The sequence below is a fragment of the Rhinolophus hipposideros genome (assembly GCF_964194185.1).
Source record: "Rhinolophus hipposideros genome assembly, chromosome: 2".
Classification (NCBI taxonomy): Eukaryota; Metazoa; Chordata; class Mammalia; order Chiroptera; family Rhinolophidae; genus Rhinolophus; species Rhinolophus hipposideros.
In genome coordinates, this window is record NC_138048.1 from 14,770,366 (window position 1) to 14,784,447 (window position 14,082).

Sequence of the window (14,082 nt, forward strand, 5' to 3'; positions counted from 1 at the left end):
CAATTGAAAAAATGGGAAGAGAACCTGAAGAGACATTTCTCAAAAGAGGACTTACAAATGCCAAATAGACATATGAAAAAATTCTCAACATCACTAATCATCAGAGAAATACAAATAAAAGCCACAATGAGTTATCACCTAACCCCAGTCAGAATGGCTATCATCAATAAGAAAAATAGTAACAAGTGTTGGAGAGGCTGTGAGAAAAAGGAACCCTCATACACCGTTGGTGGGTGCAGCCCACCAGACTGGTGCAGCCGCTATGGAAGGCAGTGTGGAGGTTTCTCACAAAATTACGAATAGAATTACCATATATATAACCCAGCAATACCTCTCCTGGTATCTACCAAAAAAATGTGAAAACATTTATACATAAAGACACATGTGCTACAATGTTCACTGCAGCTTTATTTACTGTGCCAAGACATGGAAACAACCAAAATGTCCTTCGACAGATGAATGGATAAAGAAGTTGTGGTATATATACACAATGGAATACTATTTGGCGGTAAGAAAAGATGAAATAGGACCATTTGTGACAACATGGATGGATTTTGAGATTATAATGCTAAGCGAAATAAGTCAGACAGAAAAAGCAGAGAACCATAAGATTTCACTGATATGTGGTATATAAACCAAAAACAACAAAAGAACAAGACAAACAAATGAGAAACAAAAACTCATAGACACAAACAATACCAAAGGGCAAGGGGGAAAGGGGTGGTAGATGAGTGTAAAGGGGATCAAATATATGATGATGGAAGGAGAACTGACTCTGGGTGGTGAACGCACAATGTGATTTATAGATGATGTAATACAGAATTGTACACCTGAAATCTATGTAACTTTGCTAACAATTGTCACCCCAATAAACTTTAAGTATAAAAAACGGAAAAAAAACAAGAGCTAAAGGAAGAGGACTAAGAACATTATTCCACAAATAGATTAGGGAAGGAGCAGAAAGTCAAAAGTAGGTGGAGTATTGATGGGAAATGGAAATAACAGACTCACTTCAGAGACAATTGCCAGGAGTCTTGCTGCATTTTGAATATATTTAAATCTCAGGTATTTCTTGGAATCTCAAAAATTAGCACTTTCCCCAGAAGGGGACACTGGCAGTTTATTTAAAGTAGCAAAATAGCAAAACAGTGGTTAACCTATCATTGATAGTCTAATGAAACTTCCAGACTGTGCTGCACAATTTGGTAGTGAAATATAACAGTATCTAAATATGTTGGCTATTATTTGTAGACTTGAAAAAGTCAGAGCAGCAAAAAGACCAACCCAATTTTGAGACAATTCTCAAAAGATGAGAATTATTAAAACATAGTAGTAGGAACGTAATGAAAATATGAGGGAATTATCCTGATATCTTCGAGTTGTTTTATAAAGTAAGATACAGCATCAGATAGTGTGAATTCAGCTGTAGCTGACTGAAAATAATTGGATACCTAATCCAAGCTAGATGAGTAGTACTATTCATCTAGAACCAAAAGAAAAAAGTGGGGTGATTATTTTCTGACTAAAGAGGGTGAGATTAATAAATTAATCATGCATTCTCCTGAGTAGCAGTAGAGAAAAGTGAGCAGTTTTGATACTTCTTTGGAAATAGATGTTAATGAACTCTGTGTGTGGAAAATGGAATCCAAAAAGACCCCTAGGTGTTTGGCTCGAGCTACTGTGTGGATGCAGCTACTGACAGATGAATACGGTAGTAAAATCAAGAGCTCCACTGTGAACATTCTAAATTTGAAATATCAAAGAAATATTTATTGGCGATGTCAAGTAACATGACATCTTTACCTGTAAGGAGAGGTAAGGGTGACAAAGAGGTTTGAGAGTCATCAACAAATAGAAAGATTTCAAGGAATGGCAATAACTGAGATCACAGTGGAAGAGTTTAAAAGAAGTAACATTGATCTTTCAACATGTAAAGATAGGATATGAAATACAGACCCATTGGAGCAGAAGTCAGCGTGAAGTGAGCTAGGCAGAAAGAGGAGATCATGATGGCATAAAGCAAATAACAGAGTTTGTGTTCTTGTTGTCCCCACCCCACCCGCAGGAGGGAACAATCAGTTGTATCAAACATTGCTGAGTGATTGATGCTGAAGACAAGACAGGAAGATCATTACGGACCAAGATGCTTCAGTGGAGTTTTAGGGAGGGGAGTCAGATTTAAAGGATGGGAAAAGTAAATTGTTGGTCATAAAGTGGGACAATAGGGTAAAAATCTCATTTACGGAGTTTTATTGTGAGGGTTGCAAAAAGTGCAGGAGCAGTAATCAGAGGTAATATGGAGTAAAATAATTTTTTTAGGATGAGAATTATTAAAACATAGTAGTAGAAACGTAATGAAAATATGAGGGCATTATCCTGATGTCTTCGAGTTGTTTTATAAAGTAAGATACAACATCAGATAGTGTGAATTCAGCTGTAGCTAACTGAAAATAATTGGATACCTAATCCAAGCTGGACCAGTCAGAGTTTCACTCCTAAAAGTGGGAAATGGGATGTGAAAATACTCACGCATGAATCTCTGTGAGACATGAGTGTTATAATGCTGTTAGTCTTGCCCCAAATGCCTCTTTTTGTTTAAATGAATTTGAGTGGATTTCTCTATAACATTCAAAGATCACTAGGAACACTGAGTTAACATTAACATTTCCTGAAATACTCCAAGTCTGTAATATGCTCATTTATATTGTAAATCTTCAACAAACAGACAAAACTACAGTCTGAAATAGTGGTTCCCAATATTTTGACCACAAAACTATTTTAAAAGGATATTTAGTGATCATTAAAAAACAAACAAAAAATTTTTGCAATACTACCTAATTCTTGCTTCTATCTCAAATTACTGGAAGTTCCTCTTCATGTTTCGCTTTTGGCTTTACTTCATTCAGTTCTTACTTCGAAGCTCACCTTTTCACTTTCCACCTATTTTACTCAGATGTCATATATCAAACCTATACTCTTTACCCTAATTTTACTCCTGACCCCTCTGAAACTTTTGGAGACTACGAAATCACTCAGAGATTTGCCATTTGAGATGAGAATTTCATTGTATCCCACAGACCCTGTCATTTATGTTCTGGGAGGTATCTCTTCAAAATACTTAAACCAATTTTTGAAAATTTAAATAATAATTATATTTATATTTTCTTTAATAAAAAGATGATAACAGAAAATACATTAACCTTCTAAATCAACAGTTCAATTTTCTCGAAGCAGAAGTTACATATCCCTTATTATAGAATCTCAAAATGCTCTATTTCCATACCTTCAGAAGCTTGGAATGCTCATAAATATAGTACATGCCAAGCACAGATTTATTTTAACTGTGAGGTGGTGTTTAGCTTTGTACTGCATAGTTACATGTTTCCATTTTAATGATGTTTGAATTTAGCATAGCAATTGAATTCCTTTTCAGATTTACTACATTGAAATTCCACCTGCTTACCCACATCTCTTACTAAAAATTGAAGTCTCAATGCTCTCAGTGAGGAGTAAAAAGAAAACAATTAAAAACTTCCTAAAATGCATTTTTTGATACTTATGTCAAACACGTGTTGCAATGATACATGTTTTGCATTTCAAACCAGAAACTCTGGTTCACATACACTTCCAAGCATTTATAGCCTCAATCAAGACAGAAACCATTTGCCTTTCACATAGCAATAAAAGCAGAGAAACAATTAAGGATTTTGCTAAATCGGTCTCTATACTTTATTACACTTTACCTTGTGTTTTCATGAGGAGGAGTTATTGTTTTTACTCCAAGCTCCTGTTCCTCCTAGGGAGTGGAAATGAACGTCTGTTGTGGAACAGAGCAGAAAGTGAAGTCCCTGGGAATGAAAACGTGGAGAGAGGAAAATGGGAAACCAACTCTGGGAGCAGTTGAAAAGTTTTCATGCAGAAAGTTCTGCATCCTAATCAGCTATAGCCATCATGAAAGGTTTCCAGAGCTCTCTCAATTGATTAGAAGTTAGTACATTCAGTCTCTAAAGAAAAGGGGAAAAGTGGTGAACAAGGCAAGGAAAATATACAGAATTTAAGAGAATATAGAGTGAAGTGGGAAATGGAGAGAGAAGAGTGAGAAAAGAAAAGAAAGGGAAGAAGAAAAAAATGAATGAGAAAGCATCATAAGGTTTCATAGCAAAGTCTTACTGTGGGACAACTACGAAAAATTGTTACCTAATCACAGTCTTAATGGTTCCCTGATAACAATGTTAATGGACATTTTAGATTTACATGGCTAATCTGACTGCACTGTAGCCAGACTGGTAAGTTATCTAGACTAGACTGAATTGTTTTAGGAGTATCATATATCATTGGTCCATCTAAGATTATGTTAAGGTGATGATTTACCTACTTTAAGAATAATAAGAAATGTTGTCATTTGTTTTACAAAACTATGATTAAGTGTATTAACAGAAATAAAAAATATGTTTTATAATTGCATATATACACATTATATATGCATGTGTATGCATATATATATATATTCACATATGAATATATATGAATAGCCACACATACACATATGCATATATATATATATTCACATATGAATATATATGAATAGCCACACATACACACAGATGTGAGGGTCTCTTTCACTTTAAGTAAACAGTTAGCTATATTAAAAAAAATTAACAAATATTTTGACACTTGGATTTTTATTCATACAATTCTTAAAGTCTTTGAAGTTAGTATTTGTTCTTTTTATCCGATTGTTTTCACAAAAGCTATTTCTGCCCTCCTTCATTAATATATAACTCAGCAAGAAAATGGCTGTTTTGATATATATATATATATATATATATATATATAGAGAGAGAGAGAGAGAGAGAGAGAGAGAGAGAGAGAGAGAGAACAATTTTGAAAGTATTTCAAAGTTTCAAAATTAAAATAGTTTATAATTTTTAAAATAATGCTGTATGGAGAAAATAAAGGATTAAAATCAAATGACAAGACTGACTTTGATCTTCAAAGCCAAGCTACGTGTTTGTTGCAGGAGGCTTCCAGGAAAATATGCACACCTTCTCAAATCTGCATGGTACCTAAAGAGCCCTTTCTAGCCTTGCAGTCTGCTGTTTATAACACAAATCAGGCTTTTGGGTAAGTAGATTGGCATTATAAAGAGTAGCGTACATATTGAAGTTTCAGCTAGGCAAATAAACAGATATTAGAAAATATGGTAAAATCTAAAGATTAAAATTGAAAAATAGAACATCGTTTTTACTAGCTGTGTTTATAACTTTTGTATTATCTACCCTCACACACACACACTCACACACACACACACAGACACACAGACACACATACATACGCATACACATGTACACACGATATAATCACAATATTTCTGACTCATCTTGCTCTTCATATATTCGTATGAGATTCACCTAACATTTCCCAATAGGTCTGTTTATCTAATTCCTCGCTGACATAGTCAGGACTCGTTTAATTTCAAGAGTCAGAAACTCAAGGCAAGCAGTTTGAGAAAAATAGGAAAATGGTTTTGGCTCACATAATTGGGGAAGTCAGGAGTGAAACTAGTATAAAAAAATCTCTGGAATCCTTGACTTGATAAATAACACGAGTGTCTTTACATGATTTTCTCTACACACAGCTGAATTCTCTCTTACTGAGGATGAGCTTTTTCTAAATGGAGTAGATAGTGGCTTCCGGAGGCTGATTATTTGTACATCATTACAGAGATTTTCTTTATGCCTCCCTCACTCTCCAAAATCCCTGGTTAGTTACTTGATTGGACTCCCTGGTGCATGGGCATGTGCCTATTTCTGGACCAATCACTGAGGCCATGAGCCTGAGGTATGATGAGACATGCCATGAGCCACCCTAAGATAGGTCCTTGTCCCTGTAGCCAAAGCAGACGAGTGGTGAAAGTGACACAGGATATACAGGACATTCATGACCGCAGTTATCAGTTCTCCTTTGATGAAAAAATATGGTTCTCCAGTGTTTATAACATCCCTGTGATCGATTCAAAAACATATTATTATTGAATAATAGCTACGAATCACCACAACCATGACCATCACACGTACACATGAAACAAAAGTTAATTCTTATTTCAGGGCAATTGTGCAAGATATTTTTCACATTATCTCATACGATTCTCCCCAAAATATTATGAATTAGAGTATTTCTGCTTTCTATATGAGAAAACTGAAATCGTATGTAAGTAGCTCAAACAATCTATCCAAAAAATGTAAAGTGTGTTCAATTTTGGAATCACTGTAGATCAATCAAAGATCTCAAACGCTTGGAGACATGGTGATAGTACAGCCTAGCTTTTAGGCCTCTAAGGGACTTAATGTTGATGGTATGTACGATAATACCCCCAAGTCAGCGATAATTATAATGCAATTATCATTACATGTAAGATTAGGTACAATTGAATGTGACCAAATCTGAAGTAATAGTGACTTATTAAAACACACTCTTATTTTTTCTCACATAGATAAAGTCTTGGGGAGAGGACACAGTCCATTGTTTGAACAGTAACTGACTTAACAACCATCAGAGATCCACCCATAGCGCTTTGTTTTATGTTCCAACATGACTATTCAGGAGGCAGCTACAACCTTCCAGTCATCAGAAAGGTGTAGAGAGCAGGAGGGGCGTGCCCCTATCCCTTTAAAAATACTTCCCAGATGTTGCACATAGCACTTTTAGCCAGCACATTATCATATTGCCATACCTAGTTACAAGGGAAGCTTGTAAATAGAGTCTTTATTCCCCCCAGTCACGTGTGCCACTAAAAATCTGGGATCTCTAATAGAAGAAGGGGAAATGGATATTGGAGCAGGGAGCTAGGAGTCTCTGCCAAGAACGCTCACATTTTCTTCTGCAATGTGTCACTGATAATCATTCTTGGAGCACAACTATCGTTGCCCTAGCCATGTTTCTTTATATAGTCAGAGGGTAAAATTCTTACCTATTATATTCAATATAAGATGTTTCTTTGTGATTTACTAGAGTTATACTCTGATTCTCATTTCTCATGGAGGAAAATGCGCCCCAGCTAACTGCTAACATCACCTATTAGAGAAGTGAGTGAGCCGTCTGATGTTTACTGACTCTAGTCTTTGAACTGTTACAGCTGATACATAGCCCAGCAGAGCAAAGCTGCTCCCTCTCCCCTGAGTTCTGCCCAAAGTGCACATTACTGAGCAAAATATATGTTGTCATTGTTTTCAACCACTAAGTTTTGTGGAGGCTAATTATGCAACACTACGTAACTGGAACATGCATAGTAATTTAAAACGTTAGCAACAATATACCAGTTAAGAAACAATGAAAGAAAAGTGTGAAGAGTTATATGATCCAATCGTGTCATTTTAAAAATGACAAAGTTCCCTCAAGTAAATTTGTTAAGGCTAGACACACATTTAGCATAAAGTGCCCAAAAGTCACTCCCAGGTACTTTCATTCTTCCTATGTGTAGTTTGTTTTACCTTGTCTTATGTGATGTATGAATTTAAATTTTGCCATATCAGATTTATACTGCTAGACGTGAACCGTAGCTCAGTGGTTATCAACCCTGACTTTACGATATAATCACCTGTGATTCTTCTGGAATCATAAAACCCTTTGCACCAGTGCAGGGCTATTGAAGAGAAACTGAGTGCATGCATGCATGTGTGTACGTCCCCATATACCAAGCTGGCATGTAGTTCTAACGAGCAGACTTATTGGTATGGATCATGTTCTCTGAAAGGATGTTTATAATAGAAAATTACAGGTAAGGAATATTGTATACATTCAACTTGGTATCTGTCCTCTGTCCCATTACTTTTATTTTTATAAAACAAATTGAAAAATCAACAGACCATATTTGACAAAAAATAAAAATGGCAGTTCATATTAGATAAAAACAAAAACAGGAGAATTGTTCTATCACATAATTCTTTTCTATGTTATATTTTCCTAAGATTCTTCTGTGCGTTATTTCTTAACTGGATCAGTTCTGTTCAACACACTGGCCCAGAACTATACTTGGAAATGGAATTTCAATAATGAAAAAGACTCGCCATTTTAAGGAGGATGGTTTTCAGAAAGTTGGCCATTTCAGGTTGTGATAATTGCCATAATAATACTTATAGGCTGCCATAAGATCACAGAACAAAGGTCCTTATTCCAATTTAGAAGCACTTGGAAAAAATTCACAAAGGAGACATTACCTGAGATGACTCTTAAAGGATCAATCATAAATGTTATCTGGGCAAAGGAAGTTGGGTATATTAGTTAAGAGGCAGATAGTACAGCGCAGGGTCAGCAAACTATGGCCCAGGGTCCACATCAGCCCCACTACCTACTTTTGTAAATAAAGTTTATTTGAACATAGTCATGCCCCATAATTACAATAGAGTTTGATAGTCACAATAGACTGTATGATCCACAAAGCCAAGGATCTTTACTATCCGGGCCTTCACAAAACGTTTCCTGACTTTTGGTATAAAGTGGAGAATAGTACCTGAAGCACCACAGGTATTCAAGAAATTACAAAAGTTCAATATAACAAAATATAAAATTTTAATCAGAGGAAAGGATTTTGAGTCTGGAATTATACGTAGGAGACAAAAATAATTGTCTATGTTAGGTAAAGATACTTGTGTTTCATTCTTTGTGTCGTGGAGAAAAAATTATGAGTTTCAAAAAGCAGAGCGATGTGTCCAGATTTTAGAAAGATTACTCTGCTGGTTGCATTGTAGAGATAATTAAGAAATGCAAGATAACAGATGAAGGACCAGTTAATAAGTTAGATATCTTGAGGGCCGAAATAACACAAAGGAAAGTGACGAATTGGAGAGGATCTATAGAGGTTCTTTAATAAGTAAAATTAGCAAGATTTGCTAAACTCATCTGTCTCCATTTTGAAATACGTCTGTAAATTTTTGACACTCCTCTCTTCAAAAGGTGGTATCCAATTACTTTTGAATGTAGGCAGGAACTAAGGACTCCTTTCTAACAAATAGAGTGTGACAGGAGTGATGGTATATGGCCTTTCAGGCAGAGTTATAAAGATCATAACTTCCATCTGACTCTCTCTTTGCTCTAGAGGAAGCCAGCCCCCATGGCATAAGAATACTCAAGCAGCCCTAGCACAGTTTCATGGGAAGAGGAACTTAAGTCTCTCTCAAACAGCCAACACCCATTTGCAAGCAATGCGAGTGAACCACCTTGGAACCAGATTCAACAACACGAATGAAGTCTTCAGTTGACGGTTGGCCTGGACAATATCTTGACTACAAGCTCATGAAACATCCTGAACTAAAATCCCTCACCCAAGCTGCTTTCAGATGGCAGACTCAAAGAAACTGTGAGAGAAATACATGTTTTTTGTTGCTTTCAGCCACTAATTATGGAGATAATTTATTATGTAACAATAGATAGTTAATAGGTCATCACTGAAATGGAAAATGCAGGAAGAGAAAAAAAATAGGGGGAAAGTGCTATGTGCAGTATTGGCCATGCTGATTTTAAAGGTCCTTTGGGAGAGCCAAATGAATTTGTCAAGCAGAACTTATATATTCTCCCCTAGTCTGACACTTCAGGAGAGGCTGGAGAATAAACTAGTATCCCTTGAGGTACCAATCTGCTCTAATACACAATTTCAAACTCTCTTCAATTCCATTTTTATTTTAGTGAGGATATTTTTATTTACAACAAGCTGTTGGTCTTTACTGTTTTCTTCTACGTCTGTCTCTGTGTAACATAGCCTAGTTCAGCAAGTAGCTCTTCCAAAAAAAAAAAAAATGTAAAAGAAGAGAACTTGCAAAGATAAGACTTCCAGCTTTTTGGCTTACATTCAAACAGTCTGGTAGAGAAACAAGGCTCTGAACCAACAACCAACGTACCTGGAAGCTAGAAAGAATTTCCACTGAGAGCCAAACTACAGACAGTATCAGTGTGTCAGGAATCCAAATCCCAGGGTTTGATAATATTTTCCTTAGATACTCTAAACATATTCAAATGTAATGTACTCAAGCAGAAATTTGCTTGGATATGTGCAATAGATAAAGCCAGTGAGGCTGGTGAAGTCTCCAAATGTATGCATACCAAAAATAGGAAATGCCTCTATGCTGTTATATTCCTACGTTCCGCTTCTAGTTTCTAGCATAAATAACTCACCAGCACCATACTTTGAATGTCAGCATATCTGTTCTCTGCCATGGCTGAGAGTGCTGGAATAAAAAATATATAGTTAAATATTTATATATCAACAAGGAACATCTACAGAAAGTATACTCCTTGTAGTTCAGAGGAGATTGAGTTTAGAAATCATAAGCAAGGAGAACATGTATCTGAAATGCCATCACGAATTCAAGAAATGTAAATGTCAAATAATACAATTTTTTTAAGTTAAGAATTACCTTTGTACCTTTTTTTAAAAAAGGACATTTGTAGTTCTTTGTATTTAAATGTTCAACAATATATAAGTCACCTCTACTCATGAAGCATCACATTGGCTCTGGGGACATGAGGTTGATAACACAAAAAAACTTCTCAGGAGTAGCTGATGATCTCAACAAATTGAAATGTGTCACCTTTTCCTACTAAGGGAACTAATTTTTTTCATGTCCACAAAATTAAACACACACACACACACACACACACACATACACACACACACAATTTCAAAGAAAAACTGAATCTTTCTTGTGTGTGTGTCAGATGTAATGAGTGACGGTTCTCCCTTTAACAACCACAAGCTATTCTGCCAAGTTTAGAACAATAACCATAAGCAGCTTCCCATAAACTTTCTTACACGACATCCTCTCCCTTATGTGACATATACTCCTCAGTAAAATTTCTCCTTCTATACAGTTTAATTTCCTCTTCTAAAAATCCAATAAAATCATTAATGAATTATTAAAAGACCCTTTCATCTTAGATACTTGGGTAAGCCTACACTGTGACTTTCAAGGGTGTGGGTGGTGAGCAGGATTTCACGTACTTAGTTGACCCAAAAGTTAGTGTTTCTTTTTAATATTGAATACAGAATGGAAACTAATTTCTCACCATAATGGGCTATAGATGTGGTCAGCAAGGGGAACATTAGCCTGACTTCAATTAGCTGTGGTCCAAAAAGAACATAGAGATCCTACTGTTCAAAATTAGATGATGCTAATACAGCCTACTTTATCCTAAGAACTGCCATTGAATTAGAAAATGATCATTCCATCTGAATTTAATTTTCCTATTAAAACAACAGCAAAATGTTCCTGAGGTCCTTGTGAAGTTTTGAAAGTCTATACCCCAAGCAACTAAGTGGAGGGCTGGCTGGGTTGCCCAAGAGAGGTGGCATTGACAGCTTCCTAATCTGTTCAGACAGAACTTCTATGAGAGTGAATCATAAAAGGGACACAGTACCCACAGCACACATTCACTAGGGCATCTCTCCCTTACAACCCACCCTCTCTTTCCCCAACACCCAACAATACACACATAGCACTACATAGAATTTTGGTTGGACTGTAAAATGGTTTAAAGCCCAAATCCATAGATAGCAAATAGCAAAGACAATCATCCCTAATAGCCCTCCGACATGACAAATGGGAAGTTCTTTCAGAGAGACCCACACGAGAATGATTTTTTTTAAACGTTTGTGTTCTGCCAGAATTGTTTTTATGATTGTGTACCCAATTTCCTCTAAAAGACTCTCCTGAGGTATTTTTTGAAGACTGGAGGAAAATGAACAAAGGGTTCTTGTGGCTTATTAGAGAAAAACAGATTTAAAGAATCTCAAAGGGAAAAGGGAGTTATTATATTTGAAGGATAATAGAATTTAAAAACAAAACTTCTATGATATTCATAGATTGTCCAAAGATTTTGTTTCATTCCCAGGAAAAGGAAAAATTTAATCTGCACAATCAAGAATTTCTTGGGCATTATAAATAATGAAGTTTATTATAATTTTCATTTTGTCTTTGCTTTCCAAATTTGCATTATAAATATGTATGTCCAGACACTCTTGATTAAAACAAACTGCTGCTTGAGCAATGTTGACGAAAGTGTCCACTTATATACATTTTTTTGGCACTCCTGGTATATATACAGATGGTGCCCAAAAAATGCATACACAGTTTAAGAAAGGAAAAAACTGTACTAAAATTATGCTGATGGTAACCACTTTGATCACCTCTTATAATTGCAGAAGTTGAACGTGATTTGTATTCATCTTTTGTTATCAGTATATATTATTATAATTTTCATAGCTTTTTTTTTCTTAAAATGTGTATTCACTTTTTTGGCACCCTTTGTGTGTATGTGTATATATATGTGTGTGTGTATATATACATATATATATATATATATATATATATACATATATATATATATATATGTGTGTGTGTGTATGTATATATACACATATGTGTATGTATATATACACACACATATATATACACATATATACACACATATATATATATATATTATTATTTTTTTATTTAGAAAACAGAAGCTGTAGTGCTGCAGCTGGTTATTTGAAAAAGTACTTCATGTTCCAGAGAGGTGCTATGACTTGTTCTCAATCCATGTAAAGAAAGAATAAGTGTGTGGAAAAGTATTTGCTCTCTGTTTTTAAATAAGTTGTTAGAACTACATGTTGAAACTCCTGACAAGGAAAAAGGGCTGAAGGAGACTTGCAAGGACTTAGCTCATAATACAAGTAGGTGCCACTGCATTATCCTGTGAGAATGGAAGGTTACCGTACAATTGCATGAGCAATTATATTTGTTGTCATAAATCAACAGATAATGCTTTCATTATTTATTGAGTCTTGCTTTTGGTTTTGCACAGAACTTGAGCTTTGAAATAATTTTGAGACAAAAAATATGACCACGCTCTCATTAAGTCATAACTGCTTTCTAAATAGATCTCTGGAACATCATTTATATAAGTAGATTTTACTTATTAGCCTCATTAGCAATGAAGTAATCATATTTGTTATCCAAAGTTAACATGATGTACTTTTGGCTTTTTGTCAATTTTAGATGAGATAAAATATCTTGGCATATATCTAAAATGTTGTACATGACATAAGATACTGTATTTTTCTTTCTGCTATACTCTATTATTTTTTCATGCACAACAAATAAATAGACTCTTTTGAAATAGAATATATAAAAGCAGAAGAGAGGGTAGAGCAAGGGATTATCAAAGAGGATAGCAAAATGAGTTTGATAGATTGATACACCATTTTACTGTTTTAATTTTGTTTTTGAAAGCCTTGGGTGTGGTAGGAATTGATCAGCATGTTTAACAAAACCTTGAAGGGGAAAGTCTACTATGGAATGATTAGATAAACAAGAGTTAGTTCTTGAAAGAGGTGAAAATAAAAAAAAATAAGGGGAAGACTGGATGGAAGAAGCAGCACTACACTACACTAGAAAAGGTTCAATTGATCCAGTTACTTAACAATATTTGTCGAATACCATCCATTTGCAAAGCACTGTACTATGTGCTTTATGCCTTAAAGGTCGGGGTATAGAGCAGAATGAAAATGAATGATGTCAGACACCTGTATTTATATAATTAATTTTACAGCAACCACATAAGATAAATATTGATATTCTCTTGACCCATAAGTTCAGAGATATTAGGTAACCTGCTCTGTTAAACTCCTACATAAAACAACAAAATCTGGACTTGTGAATTTAATAATTTTTTTCTCCAAAAACCAGTTATTCAGTGAGTTTATCAACAAGGAAAGTTCACAAATACTGTATAAAGTAACTTTTGTTTCCAAAATTATTTTTTTTTAAGATTTTTTTATTGGGTAAGGGGAACAGGACCTTATTGTGGAACAGTGTGTACTTCCAGGCCTTTTTTCCAATTCCAGTTGTGTCCTTTCAGTCTTAGTTGTGGAGGGTGCTGTTCAGCTTCAAGTTGTTGTTCTTTCAGTCTTAGTTGTGGAGGGTGCAGCTCAGCTCCAGGTCCAGTTGCCGTTGCTAGTTGCAGGGGCACAGCCCACCATCCCTTGCAGGAGTCGAACCGGCAACCTTGTGGTTGAGAGGATGCACTCCAACCAACTGAGCCATG